The sequence below is a fragment of the Microtus oregoni genome, unplaced genomic scaffold (assembly GCF_018167655.1).
Source record: "Microtus oregoni isolate MIOR12 unplaced genomic scaffold, Mior012 000067F_008, whole genome shotgun sequence".
In the NCBI taxonomy this organism is placed as follows: domain Eukaryota; kingdom Metazoa; phylum Chordata; class Mammalia; order Rodentia; family Cricetidae; genus Microtus; species Microtus oregoni.
Window position 1 is genome coordinate 45,130 of NW_024543961.1, and position 15,210 is coordinate 60,339.

The 15,210-nt window shown below is 51.8% G+C and overlaps 1 pseudogene; it reads left to right on the forward strand.

Annotated features, from left to right (window-relative positions):
- The first annotated feature begins 327 nt into the window (after positions 1-327).
- On the forward strand, positions 328-503 carry LOC121440385 (annotated as a pseudogene).
- The last annotated feature ends 14,707 nt before the right edge of the window (positions 504-15,210 follow it).

The window sequence follows — 15,210 nt, forward strand, 5'->3', positions numbered from 1 at the left end:
TCCATGCACATGTGTACGTGGGATAAAATGGCACCGCAGATGTCATTCATTTCTAACACTAATGTTACTGACCATAAAATTAAAGATGGGCAAGGATCATGGCTCAGTGGGTTAGGTTTTCCCATGCAAGCATGAGAACCTGAGTTCAGATCACCAGCGCCCACGGAAAATCCAGGCACAGCAATACTCCTAAACCCTAGAGCCAGCATGTCTGGCGTGGAGGACAGAGTGCTGGATCCATCCGCAAAGCTCTCTGGCCACTCCGCCTGACAAAATCAGTGAGTTTCATGTTCACTGAGAGACTGTGTCTTAAAAGATAAGGTAAATCTGCAGCCAACTAAGCTGCACGGGAGGTCCCCTTTCTCAGCGGGGCCCGCTGTGCAACGGTTGCCAGCAGCTTCTCACTGGGGCCTGGTGTGCAATGCTTGCCAACAGCACACTCGTTCGGAGTGACCTCACCCTGTTGCCTGTATGGGCTCCCCGAAGGGACCTTGGAGACAATCTTCTGAAGGCTCTTCGAGCTCTGACCTCAATGTCGCCTCCAATCTAGGCCCCAGACAGGTATTCGCTGTGCCCTAGGGAAGCCTCAGGTCACCACGGCCAGGGGTCTCACTGTCCAGGCCATCACGTCCACCTGAATCATGCCTCAGAATAAGGAACATCGGATGGAGGCCCTAAGTAAAGCCAAGTTCAAGCTCTCCGTGCTGCCAGAGGCAAGTGGTGTTATTAAGCCCCTTCCTCCCACTTTCTTGCCCTGGTCGTCCTCACTGAGTTCTTCTTTGTCTGTCTCTCTCAAAGAGGTGAGGCTTCACTAAACTGAATGTAGATTGATCTGAAGGACACAGTCGCTGAGAAGTGACTCGTTCCTGATGGCCGAGGGGTCAGCTGCATCACCAATCCTGGTCCCACGGGCATTGGCGGGCCCCACACTCCTCAGGGCTTCTACTGTGGTGCTACCCTCTACCCTACTAAATCATGTTCAGTAATAAATATCACATCCTGTCTGGGAAAAGAGGGGTTACAGATGATACGCAGTGTCAGCCTTTGCCCTACACAGTCACACACGGCAGGGGTGAGGGTGAAACACAAGAGGAGGAAGGGAATACTAGGGAGGGAGAGGAGGGATGGAGGGAGGGAAGAGGGATGGAGGGATGGAGGGATGTATGTGGTAGTAAAGTCAATGGGCTAGTAAGATGGCTGAACAGGCACGTTCCACCAGGCCTGATGAGTTGGGTCCAATCTCCAGGTCCGACAACTTCAGGACTCACTCCCAAGGTCTATCCTCTGTCCTATCTGTGTACGTGTGCGTGTGCGTGCACACACACACACGTAACATTTTTGTAAAAAAGAAAAAAATCCATCAGGTTGGCCTTCAAAGGAAGACTAGAATTCACCATGAAAATTTGGGACAAAGAGTGGTAGGCAGAGCCACAGGACGGGAAGGACAGGAGAATGTGATCCTCCTTCCTCTCTCCCCTCCCAGAAGGCTTTTGTTCTCCATCATAGATTCATTTCTGTAATCTACACAAAGAATAGGCTTAGCTCACAAACTCCGGGTAAAAGGTCAAGCAATTTCAAGTGTGCTGAACAGGGCTGGAGAGATGGCTCCATGGTTGAGAGCTCCAGCTGTGGTTCCAGAAGACTGGGATTCAGCTAGCCACCGCCGACTTTGGGTAGCTCACAACCCCCTGTAACTCAAGCCCTAGGGGAACTGAGCCTAAAGTCTGACCTTCCTGGTACCGACACACACTGGGAATATGCTCGCAAAGACTCAACAAGGAAGATAAATGTCAAATGTACTGAACACAGATTCTCGGGATTCCTTCAAAAGATACAGCACAGGACAAGAGTAAGAGAATGACACAAGAGTCAGACAAACACACACGCACGCACACGCAGAACTAGGTGAGTAAAATTAAACTCTAAAGAGAACACTAGAAAATGCTCGTGGAAACACCCACCGAAAATACTGAAACTGTAAGTGCCTATGCACACACTCACAGATAAAATATTTTTGACCAAAGGGAAGGGCAGGGATCTTCCAGCCAGTGTTGAATAATGCCAGAAATGAGTCTGGATGTCTTTGGGAAAAGCCAGAGCCCCACTGCAAGCTCTAAGCCAACACGTGAAGATCTGGCTCTGCCTCGGGAACCGTGTTAACAGTCTAGCGCATCTGAGCACAAAACTACAGAGTTGTGCTCTACTGAACGTCTGAGTGAGCAGGTGGGGCTGGTTTTCCATTTGCAATGCAGTTGGCTCTGTGACCTCATGAATGGATGAAAGCAAGCACGGAAAGGCGGATCCCACCGTTATTTATTTCTTCCTGAAATAAGCAAGGTAACATTCACTTTGGGCAGGTGACAGAGAACCAAAGCAGCCTGTCGTAGAATCAAATGACATTGGCTTCCTGAATGTAACTGGCCCTGCTGGGGAGAATGTCAGGGTCAGGAGGGTCCACACTTAAATGTTGCTACTCACAGAACTGTTGGGGTTCACTTCATGGTCAACAGAGTCTCAGTCTTATTTCTAACCGACAAAGTAAAGAGAAAGGAGCTGCACTGACTACTACTAACACCCTCTGGGCACGGCTATTGCTCCCTGTGCCTCCTCCAGGTGAGCTTCAGAAGGTTTCTTCACAGCTGTAAGGACCAGGGACTGAAGGTACGTTTCAACTACCGACACATCCTGCTCTTGCTGTGGGAAAACGGAGAGTTAGGGGATCATTGTTCCATCTCTGCCCTTAGGAAGCCATTCCGAGGCACACAGCATCACAGACCCACGACTTACACTTTCCATGATAACTCTGTCCTGCGCCTTGGAGATTTGTTTCTTCACTTCACTTTCTTCGCCACCAATGAGAGTTTTGCCATGTTCATGCAAGTCCTTGGCTTTCTGAAACAAACAAACGAACAAATCTCCACTCGAGTCTGGCTTGACACCTCACCTCATGTAATTTTAAAAGAACCGACTTTGCATAGCCAAAGGATGCTTGTTAGGAATTCAGAGTAAGAACAGTGGCTACTTCAGCACATCTAAAGAGTTACTCCACTTCAGGAAACCTTCCAGTCCCCCATTTTAAGGTGGTATCATTGTGGGACAAGAAGAGCAAAGGGACTTATCTGGAAAATGGGTGGAGATATGTTAAAGGCCTCACGTGGGGCAGACCTGGGAGGCCAGGCATGGGCCCACATTGGAGACTCCCCAAGGATTCCCACACTGGACACCCCCAAGGCTGCCCAGAGGAAGGAGCCATTTGCCATGCCCATAGAATGTGATTTTCACCGAAGAACACACAGTGTGCAATCCCACGACCCTTCGGTCTAAGGAAAGCTGAAGCCAGGACTCAAATCCCTCTGTTCTCTCAAAGGACACTGCAGGGGTGGACACAGAGGAGAAAGAAGTGTGTCGCCCTCTGTCCAGAAAAGGGCAAAACGCCGGTCCAGTCCCTGCCCTATTCCCAGGGTCCAGAGCAGCTTAGGAACAGATGACCTGCACACTAGCTGAACACAGGTATGGAAGGGGAGCTTGCTGGGCTGGCGGCTGAAGAGGACACAGATGGCGACTGCAAGCAGTAGAAACATTAGGGAAGACAGCGCACATGGTGCTTTCTGGGCACAAAACAGAAGCAAAGCATGGGTAGGGAATGGGAGTCACTTCAGGAGAAGCTGGTACTCTGGGAGGGAAGACGGGGAGACAGAAGCAAGCAGCCAGTGAAGCTTTCAAGAAGGTGTGGGTGGTGTGTGTGTGTGTGTGTGTGTGTGTGTGTGTGTGTATGTTAGAGGGTGTTGTGCGGAGGACACAGGAAACAGAGAGAACAAAGCAAGAAGGCCACCGGGAAATCTGGGAGAGGGAAAGGCCGTGTTTCAGGACAACAGTCTCTCAGAGGCAGAACTGAGGACTAGGAAAGGAAGGAAGCCTGGGTGGAGAAGCAGAGGGAGAGCGAGAAGAGCGAGCACAGGGCAGAAGGGACCACCTGGGAAGCCAGAGAAACCCAGTCACAAGGCTCCCTCTGAGCTACTGCTGCTGCTCACACTGAGCACCCACAGTTAGAAGGGAGCCTTTCTGGGTGGCTCTTCCAACAGGCTCCCAGGCAGTACTCAGCTGCATTAGAGCTGCATGTTCCCTTTCTTAAGCTCTTCCTAAAGGCCTAGATGTATGTAGGTGGCTCTCAAGGTCTTGAATACTAACTTATATTTCTGCGTGCATGGGGGTGCAGGAGAGTGTGCATGCACATGTGTCTGAGTATGGCGACCAGAGGTCATAACAAATTCAAAGTGATTTCCTTCACGTGTACCTGTCTGCAAGCATACGTGTGCACTCGGGAACACCTGCGCCTTCCAGAACCCCTCACCACATCAAGTTTTGAGGCAGGGTCTCTCACGAAACACGAGGCTTTACAGTTTGACTGTTCTGGTGGTCCCACAAGCCCCAGGGATCCTTTTGTCTCTACCCTCTCCACTCTGGGCTTATAGGCACATTCCTGGAGTACACGGGGGTGCTAGGAATATTCACTAGGGTACCAACAGGGGTACTCACACTTGCTCAGAGAAGACAGACCTAGCTTCTCGCCAGCATCCTGAAAACATTCAATTTACTATGACACATGGAGCACTTTAGATAGGGCATCTGAGTCGGGTCTGAGGAGAGATCTTTCACAGAGCATTTTAATGAGAGCATCAAAAAGAATTCCCATTGAAGGGCTGCTTCAATCCCTGGATATACAGAGGTCACTTAGGACCTGGAGCTTCAGCAAGGGTAGAACTGCCAGCTCGCAGTTCAAAGAGGATTAACCCTCTACCAGTTTTTTCATTTCCCACATCTCTTGGGGAGATGCTGAAACGCATGACCACCAACACTGGAGAACAATGCTAATGTCGGAAGACTATAAATGTATGAAAGAAAATAAAAGCTACCCTTGCCCATTGTGTATTTCACTGATCTGTCCAATCCAAACAGTCAGAGAAAACCAGAAGGATCCCCAGACGTGCCAATCTCCATCGCAATGTCACCGGAGGTCCATAACTCATCACTGCGATGCACTGTGATCCTCTCTAAGCAGAGCTCTCGTCACCAGCTCCTGTGCTAGAAAGCTGCCCCCGACACTGTCATCGGCTTCCCAGGTCAAACAAACCTTAGCATCGCTCCTAGGTGTGGGGAAAATTTTCCCAAGAGAGTGTGATCATGCTCTGCAAAACTAATTACTTCTCCCACAAGCTGAGAAAGGGCCAATCTGTCTTCTCCTTTTATAGACACGTGGCATGGCATAGGGGTGTGTTCTGTTGACAAGTGCAATCTACCAGACCTTCAAAAATGTGTCACGTAAATCTTTAGCGTTTCCAATCGTAGTTTCGTGATCCCCTATAGCTTTCTGTAAAATCTTCATCTGCTTCCAAGTTATAAGCTGAAACGTAGGAGAATAATGACAAAATGTCAGTACAACTGAACATCCAACCCTGCTGCCAGTCACAGAAATCGCTTCCCGTGATGTTTTGTGTGCTGACATTTCAAGAACGCGTTTGAAGACATGCCCTTCAGTGCCAAAAGCAACATAACAAGACCTGACCTGTCACAGAGGGAGATAGTCCGTCTAGCTGGTGCAAAAATACTATAAAATCGTTATTCAGTTTGAAATTAACATAAGCCCCACCTCATCTGTGGATTCCCTCCTCACTCGCCAAAATTAAGCACAAAACGTTCCTTTGTTTATTCACAAAGTATTTTGAAGACACCGAGGGCACGGACTAGCTTCCAAGGAATCCCTTCTCCCAACCCTCGCCCCCCCAAAAGTTCTTCATCAATCAGTCATTCCCCGGAGTGTGACATCATCCCATCAACTGTATTATCGACCTAATAAGAAGGGCAGGGAAGACGAATAGCAAACATACTGCAGCTCCTGTGGTCAAACATTCCACAGCAACATGTCAAAAACTGCAAGCACTCGATACACAAAGTCTAGAAAGGCGGGGATTCTTCACGGCTCTGCTTTCACCCTCCTAGGAAACTGAGGCAGGGAGGTGACTCATTTTCTGAGTTTTCATGAGGAGCAAGCAGCAGGACTATGGCTGCATGGCAATCAGTGGGGTCCGGAGAACATGCTCCTCACCGCCAGACTGGAATCTGTCTCCATCTCCCTCAGATTCCAGGCTCTGCTTCCCTACTTTTGGAAGTCAGCATCTTTGGGAGTACCGCCCTGTCCTCCATCAGGATGAAAGACTCCTCAAAGACAGCACTAGTCTGTGTCCATGAACACTTAGCTACCTCTGAACGCTAAGCCTCCACCTGCTCTGCCACAGCCACAGGCACTGCTCTCACTCTGCCTCCCTCGTCACTGTGTCAGAAGTCTACCTGGGACCGCACCCTCACCCTGTCCTGCACCTTTGGCATCTACACTGCACGGATGGTATAGCTTTCCCTCTGAGCACCCAAGCCCATACCTTCTCCTGCGCTCTCCAAGCAGTGCCTACTCCGCCTCCCTCCTATGCTGGCTCCTCAGCCATGACCACACCACCCCTCCACAGAAAAAGAAGCAAGCTGGAGAGGACGGCCAGTCTCTCGGGGACACAAGCACCACCCTCCCTGTCTCCCGATGCTCATGTCCCGTCCTGTCCTGTCGGGTCCCTTTCCGTGGCGATATGCAGCATCAAAGCATCAAAGCCCCGCCACTTCGGAAACAGACAAGGTGGCTCTATTCCAAGCTAAGAGCGACACTCACAGCGAGGTGATCTTCTTGCTTCCTTGAACTCTCCACATCGTCCAGCCACCCCTGATGCAGCGACTCAAACATCTGGGAGTGCATGGCGTGAAGCTCTTGCCTGTGAAACACAGTCACAATTACTGAGCACTGTCACGCTGTGTGAGGCTACGGCAAGGACGCATGCACACACTTCACATTTTGAGACAAGAGCCAGGCGCAAAAGAGAAAGGGGGCATGAATTAAATTGTCTCCTGAGAGGCGGAAATATCACTCTCGTCCCAGAAGAACTTGTCTTAATTTGCTACCGGTGTCATCACTTTGTGCGTCTTCCCTCTCGCACGCCGAGGATGCTCGGAGGCATACGTTTCCCAAGATTGCATTTCCGGCTTAAAATTAGATTCATCTTCCCTTCCCCTTATGGAGTAACCTAGATATCCTGAAAGCCCAAGTCCGTGTACTGAAGGCAACATACCCTTCATCTTCTCGGAGTCACATACACAAAGAGTGCACAGAACCATTTCCCCACACGGGGACGACGATTTACCAAAGAGAGCGCCGATGGCACATCCTAAAAGGTACAGTTTTGAGGACCACAGAGGCCTGGCCTTCCTCACAGGACATTATCTGTATTGTCATCTGACCGGTGAGGAACTGTTCTCTTACCAGTCCTGCTGCAGCTAACACACCTGAGCGGCATAAACGAGGGGGGCGGTCCTCCAGCTATGGACAGGACTAGCTCACAGAGAAAATGCAGTGCTACCTAGGTCCCATTAGCGACTCCACTCAGCACAGTGTCACAATGGCAGGCGGGAGTGACTTTGGAAGGAAGAGCGAAAGCGGTACAGGTTTCCTTTACAGAGGGTCGGTCACAACTTTACCTTGACTTCTGCTGCGCTTTGAAAATACTGTGGAGGTTTGCATTCAGGATTCTGAAAGAGGCATGTATATCCTTTTCAAACTGCTTCCTCTTTGCCAGGAAGGACCGGGTAATGTCCCCTAGTCGACAAAGGAAATGGTATCACTTTAAATCAAGTATCCACAGGAAGAGGCGCTCTTTCATCCCTGACATACCACCTACACGGTAACAGGAAGGAGTATGTACAGATCTGGTGTTCATTTTGTTCTTTGTTCTATTTTTCTTTTCTTAAATTTTAGACCGCCTCTTGCGCAGCCCAGGCCGGTCTCAAACCTGAGAGGTAAGCGAGCACGACCTCCAGTTCTGGTTTCTCCCGCCTCTACCTCCTCTGTGCTAGCAATACAGAAACGGGGGCATCGTGCTTTGACGAGTGACCACCACTGAACTGACAAACCGTTTTCTGGAAACCTCAAAAACCAAGCAGTTCATTTGTACCACAAAGAAGGAATGCTGTCGGACATCCTTGCTTGCATGAACTGACTCTATACACCGGCAAAGAATTGACGATGTCTCTCTTGTAATGCTGTTTTAGGGTCACCTACACAAGTAATAAAAAAAAGCTGTCTCAGCTTGAGGGGCGTGTGGTACTCTGACTTGGTTACCGTGGACGACAGACCACAAGCTAGTGTGGCATGCGTGATGCTGATGTTCGTTCGCACGCCATGACACTCTTCTTGCCGGGCCACGGCCTGGCTGCCTTCACCCTTCCCTGACAGGCTCACGGGTGTGTACGGCCTAAATGCTGCTCTCCAAGCCCTTCTTGGGCAGGGGTTCCTGGAGGAGGGCAACTTTGGAAAGCCAGAAAAGTGACTTAATTCAGAAGGTGAAAAACAGCTGCCGAAATGCCACATACCATTCGTGCAGTAAGATAAAAAGCAGAGATCAACCTGCTTGCCCATCATCTCCAGTGCAATGCAGGAAGCAGGACACTCTCCCCCCCCCATCTCCCCGCCTCAGTGACAGCTGCAACATCCCCCTGTTCAGAGCAGCTAGTGAAAAGTTAAGCTAAAGGTAGCCCCTAGACGACAATGGCAATTTACTCTTCCAAAAATTAATAATAATGATGATAAAAATCCATCCCCTGAGCGACAGAACTGTTAACAGACTCCTGTTGTCCTGTTGACAGGCGACCACGTTCTCACCACGCTTGAGTTGTAGGGTCGGAAAGAAAGCTCCTGGACTAGCAAGACCTGCTCAAACACACCTTTGAAATCCCGTATCCTCTTCTGAACAGGCTCCCTGTGGAAAATGCACACAAGAATCCTTAACTGAGGACAAACATCCTAACTTCGCTCTGAAGGAAAGGCAGGCGAGGCACGCGATTTCGGAGAGACCAGCGCTCATGTGAGGCAAAGTCGGATTTGCCTCTCCCGGGTCATTGGTCTTACTCCTTTACTCAGGTTTTCACAGGGAACCAAAGAGCTCACTGCAGATACATATGGGCACACGGTTAAGGGTTACTTACTGGAGCGTGGGTGACTCAAAGTCAGCCATATCCCCAGGAAACCAACCTCAGGCTGGGTGCTGGATGACTCAGGAAAACTGCATCCCTGGCCTTCCCAGCCCAACTGCACTGGGCTCCACAAAGAGTCTCCTCTCCGCAAGCAGCGGCTTTGTGTTATGTTGTGACAGCCTAGGGGTTGGTATACTACATGCTGACCGGAGCCCATTCACTGTACAGCACTGACGGGTTTCATAGAGGTGTGCCCAGCCGTCTTTCGTGAACTACAGCCGTATTCACTCTCCTCCATCCTCAATCCCCTCCCGCTACTTACTCCTCCTCTATTACCCAGCAGTGTCTCTTCAACCTTCATGCCACGTGACCACACTCCACCTCCAGAGTCGGCCTCCACTCCTCAAACCTTCCCCTCTATTGGCCATTGCCTGCCTCTCCCCAGTCTCCCTTCTGAGTTCGGGTGATATCATTTTATGGACCTATTTATAATCTGGGATCCTCAAATGAGAGAAAACAGCTGACTGTCGTCTCTGGTGCTGGCTTATTTCACGAAACACCAAACTCTCCGTTTGTAGCCGTCTCCCAGAAAAGGGCAGAAGTTTCTGCAGAAAACAACACTGAAACTACTTCCTGGGTCAGGCCAAAGTTGCTTTAAGACATCACCTGGCCTCCTGCACGTTTGATCCTGAGGAACAGCTGCCCATCTCACTGGTATCAGCCGCCGGATTGTTTGCTGCACCGAGAAGAAAGGAAAAACCTTTGTGAATGAAGTGTGCTGTTCTCATGGTCCCACGTGGGAAACAGCTTCAGTCTGGGGTCCACAGAGTCCATCGCCGAGGGCAGTTTTAAAGTACTCTTCCAGGAACTCATGACCCACCCCAGTCCCACCCAGGTGAAATTCAACTAGGCCTGAGTCTGGGGACAGCAGGTACTTGTGTTTGTACAAGCCTTGCAAGGAAAACCACCGTGGCCCACGGGTTCTTCAGAGGCCTGTTGGCCAAGGCCAACTCCCTTGCACCCCAGCCACGGGGAAGAACATCGGGTGGGGACAGAAACCCAGAGCGTGCTTGAGAATCACTTCTCAGCACGCGAATCCCCACACCCACACCTGGAACTCCGGGGAAAGACCCGGTGAGTACTAGGCCACCCCGGTGCTCCACCCGTCGAGGAGTAGCAGAATGTCCCCTCTCGGTTAGGATCCCCCCACCCATATGCCCCATATCAGTTGTTACCGGGGGTGACTCGACCTGGGTTCTGCAAGTCATCTGGTGGGAGATTCTGATCAACCCTAGGGCGCTTGGCACTTCTCTCTGTATGTTTCTGCTCCTTGCTTGACATGGCTGGGGCTCTGCGGGGCTGGGGACGACTCCTGAAATGTTGGTGCACACAGACAGTAAAGACACCGAGAAGAATGTCGTGGTCGCAATGGAAACAGGGACCCGGACTGCACAGGCTGTGGCCATGAGTCCTGGCACTCTCTGTGCTGCAGCCAAGAGGAGGTAGGAGGATGACACCGATATCCCGCAACATCCAATCACATTCTGTCCCAATTTTCTGTCTGAATGCAGAGCTCTCCACAGCCCTGTAGCCCTCAGTCTCGGCCCTTTCTGCTGACTTCTTGGCCCCAGGATAGGACTGCTTGGGCTGGCCCCAAACCAAGTGGCCATTAACCCAGACACCAGCCCACTGACGGCCAATGGGGTCACTGGAGCCAAGTCCCTGCACTTCACGCTTGAGTCCTGCTGAACACTCAGCTGAAATCCCTACCCACTCTGAGTCTGCATGTCTCAGAAGCAACACATGGACTCCAACATCCTTGAAGGACCCAATGGAGGCAAATGCAGAGGTTCGCCAATATACCCTCGCACAGGGAGTGACACACAGCCTGTAAGCGGGCATGAGGCCCCTGTGCTCACAGACAAGCACTATGGGAACTAGGAACGGTAAGCACCCAGGCTAGTCTCGTCAACAGAAGGGATGCCTACGTCTGTTTTCCAACCAGAAGACCTGGAGAGGATGCTGTTAACAGCCTGGTGATCTGTGCTGCCTGCAGAGCCAGGCCACACCCGGATCTCCCAGATTATTATGTTTGACTCTCCCTCCCTAGACCTTCACCTTTAGTTTGGTTTCTCGGTCAACAGAGCCCATCCTTAGGGGAGATGGCCCATGGACGTTACGGCCTGGTGACCTCAACGCTATCCGCGTGACTGAGCCACACCAGACCCCAGGTCCCTAAGCTATAGAACCCATCTTCGTGGTAGAGGTCACATGTACGTTGCAAGAGAGTTTCTATGTAGTCAGGCCTCCATATTCATTCTGCACATGTTACTGAGATCATCGTTACCAAGAATTTTTTCCCCCAAATTGTGCTTTATTTAATCGTGTCAAAAACAACCCGCCTGGGGTCAGCCTCTAGAAGTTTGAACCAACATCTGCTAAATAACTAAGGTATTTGCACACAGATTTCATCTTGATCTCGTGGGGATCGTTACTCTTTTCACTGTGGCATTTGTAGGGAGCCCCATGACGATCCACACCCCTCTGTGATGAAGTGCAGCCCCCGGGGGCCCTTCTATTTGCCCCTCGACAAGTCACCTCACAGGCCAAGTTTGGATCTTCCAGGCACAAGCCTGATCACCTCCGCACACTCTGACACAGTTTCTCTTAGAATAAGCAGTCACCCACCAAGAGGAGCCTACTCCAAGACCTTTCCCTCAGAAACCTCTTTCTCTTTAGAGGAAGGTAACACCTAGACATTGCCTGCCTCCACAAGCATGCTTTCCTACTGGCTGGAGCAACTCCTATGCATGAGAGATGCCTCGCATGTGGGCCCAGCTGGTGCACAGACATGAGGAGAGTGTGTGTGTTTGTCTGTGTGTGTGCGTGCGTGTGTGTGTGTGTGTGTGTGTGTGGCAGAATGGGGGTGGGGTAGTGCCTGGCGTGTGTGGTAGGTGATACAGCACCAAGTACTGTGGATCCAGGCTGACTCTGATTTTGGAACCACCAGATCTTCAGAAGAGGGACCCACCCAGATAACGTGACCACACTTCAGCCACATTTCCCTGAGAGTTCTCTTCCCTTGGGAAGCTTGTCCCACCTGAGTGGGCCCCACATCCCCGAATGGGATGATGTGTGATCAGGTGGAGAAGCATGCAGGCATGCATGGATGAGCCTGCTGCAAGGAGCTAAAGGACTAGACCCATGCAAGTAAGGAAGCTTGTGTGTTGACCTGGACTTGAAGGTGCACACGACTGGTCCGGGAACTGCAGTGACGGGGGCTCGAAGGGACAGGACTTCCTTCACCAGAACACATGCTGTCCTGCCCACTCCTTCAGGGCCCTGCGGTCCTGACAGAGCTTTCTCAGATCTCCCCTCTGTCCTTGATTGCAGTCTGATGCAGAAGGGAGGCTCCAGACATCACCTCAAGGGCCACCATGGTGGGCCCTAGTGACCAGTCACTCGCCAAGGTGGACCTGCTTCACCACCATCCTCTGAGACTGTCCTTCCACTCGAGGGGGATCACACCTAGTTCGTCCTCACTTCCTGAACCTAAGAATCCCTGATTCTGGAAGAGCGGAAAGGAGGGTAGGCAAGGGTCTAACCTAGGCTCTTCCACTTCTATGGTAAGGTTCACCTAGAAATCATGTCTAGGGACTCTGGGCTTGCAGTCACACATGGCTGAAACGGGACCCCACTATCGAGGGTGGGAAAGGCCCAGAGCACCTCTTCTTCTCGGTGTGCCCGCCCGTCTAGCTCTCTGCCCTGGACCAATCTGGAAAATGCCCAAGAGGTACAAAAGGTGCCTCCTGGAAGGTCCCTAGTCCCTCCAGCAGCAGGCAAAACTGCCCTGCCCAGTGCCCTCAGGCCGTGGGGCCCCAGCACAGCTTTCTCAGACTGCTCAATCTGGCCTCTTCCAGTCACATTCAGAAGCGAGGCTCTGGACATCACGGGCTCTCCTGGGGCCCCATACCTCGTCACAAACCTAGGAGGACAGGATTCACGTTGATCCCCACAGACCCTCCTTACCCACGAAGGTGCGTCACACCTAGCTAGGCCCACGGGGCAATGACACATACGTGACTTGAGTGTTGGGGTGGCACACGCGTGTCCCGGAATAGAGCGGATTAAGGCTTGCGAGAACCTGAACACCCACCGCCCCTTTCACCTAGGCCCGCCCTCCACGGATGTCCCGGAGGACATCGGAAGTGCCCAGAGACCTCGGAACGGGCCATGGGGAGGTCCCTAAGTCTTTCCCCAAGCACCCCTGTTTCTGGTCCGCTCTTCTCAGTCCCGCGTCCCTCACAAAGCATTCCTAGACTTTCCTCCGGGAACCTGGGCCATGAGGAGAGGAGATGTGGTGTGGAATTCAGGAGCCAGGCACCAACCACCTCAGGGAAGATCCTGGGTCCTAACACCTGGTCACTCACCTAGAGGAATGGCCTCGGGAGGGCGACCCGAAACCCGGCTTCCCCTCGGCAGTGGTCACAGCCAGTTAGTTCTCACTTCCGGTAAATCGTCGGCCTCTGTGGAAAAGCGTGGGCGCGTGAGCATGCGTGCTCCTGTCCAATGTCTTTAGGCCCGCCCACAACCACGCACAAGCACGTATGCACGCAGGCATGCACACACGTATGCACGCGTCGAGGGGAAATTTCCCTTTAAGGCTCGGGAGGACCTTAAACACCCACACTCGTGTTTTGACTCAGCACAACTGTGGACCTGTGGACCCGGATGAATGTCTCACTGGCCCAGACATCAGAAAGGGCCATGTGGTAGGTCCCTGGTCCTTTGTGAGCACACATATCGTCCCGCCCACTCTTCTCAGTCCCTGCTTCCTATCAGAGCTTTCCACACAGCCCTTCCAGGCCTCCTCCACTCCACTGGGGAATTTGGGCTCAGGACGTCATCTCAGAGACTAACCTGGGTTTCAGTAACTACTCACTCACCCAGAGGGACGCAGCTCTCCACAATCCTCAGACTCCCTTTTAGCTCTTGGTCCTCCGGGTGGGCGAGGGAGGGGCCGGCATCCCAGGTCGGCCTCACTATGGGGAAGTGTTCTACCTCTATAGAAAACCATGTCAGCATATGTGAGCCAGGCTGGCGCTGGTCCGTCTTGAGACCGACCCTGCAATGAAGCATACTTGACTTGGAGCTTTCGGTTGTGCATGCACAAACTGGAAACTCACCTAGGAAGGGCTGAAAGTGCCCGGAACACCTCTGCTCCCTGTTTGCAATGCTCCCACATGTGGAAGTAAGGACCTGTGAGGAATGGCGGGAATGCTCAAAGGGTACTGAACGAGCCATGTGGAAGGCCCCGAGTCTCTGCAGGGGCATACAAGCGGTCCTGCTCATGCGTCGGGGTCCCTAGCACCTTCAGGAAGCTTTCCCAGGCAGCCCTTCTGGGCCTTGTCCACTCCAGGGTGGAAGTGAGGCCCATGATCACCTCGCGGGCCCTGAAGCCTAGTCACCCGCCCTTAGATGGGAGATGTCCCCCTATAGGCCTTGTGGTGTCACCATTTTCACAGGCTTTCATCCATGTCCGTCAGTCCAGCCATTCCCTGGGATGAGTGCCTTTTAGAGGCCCTAAGACCCCAGGCCTTAATGTCCTAATTCTTCAGCTCCTTCCCTCACTCCGCCAGTGTCCCCCAGGCTCCACTTTTATGGGAGCTTTCTAACTACTGTCAACATACAAACAAACGGAAGGAGATTCCTCAAACTGTCCCTGCCACCGCTACTGCTGCCAACAAGATTGGTCAGATCCATGAGGCGGCTGTTTTCAATTCCAGCCTTTTGCTCCCCACCACGGCTTGTGGTATGGTGGTTCGGTACAGGGCGGATCACGCCTCTGGGTCTCTCTTTTTATTAAACTTAAAATCCCTGCGGCTCAAATTTCGTGGCTTTTCCATACACTATATGTCCCGCTGCCATTTTGACTGAGGTCAGGTGAACTTACCATCATCTTAACTGAGGTCAGATGACTTCACCGACATCTTAACTGAGAGCCAGGTAGATGACCAAGTCCTGTCATCTTTACTGAAGTGTTCCCTGTCTGCTCCCCCAGTGCTGACTCTGTTGCTTGTGTGTTTTGTGCAGTGGCACGCCTTAGGTTGGCCGCACCAAGAACATCCACTTTGCCCAATTCCTGTT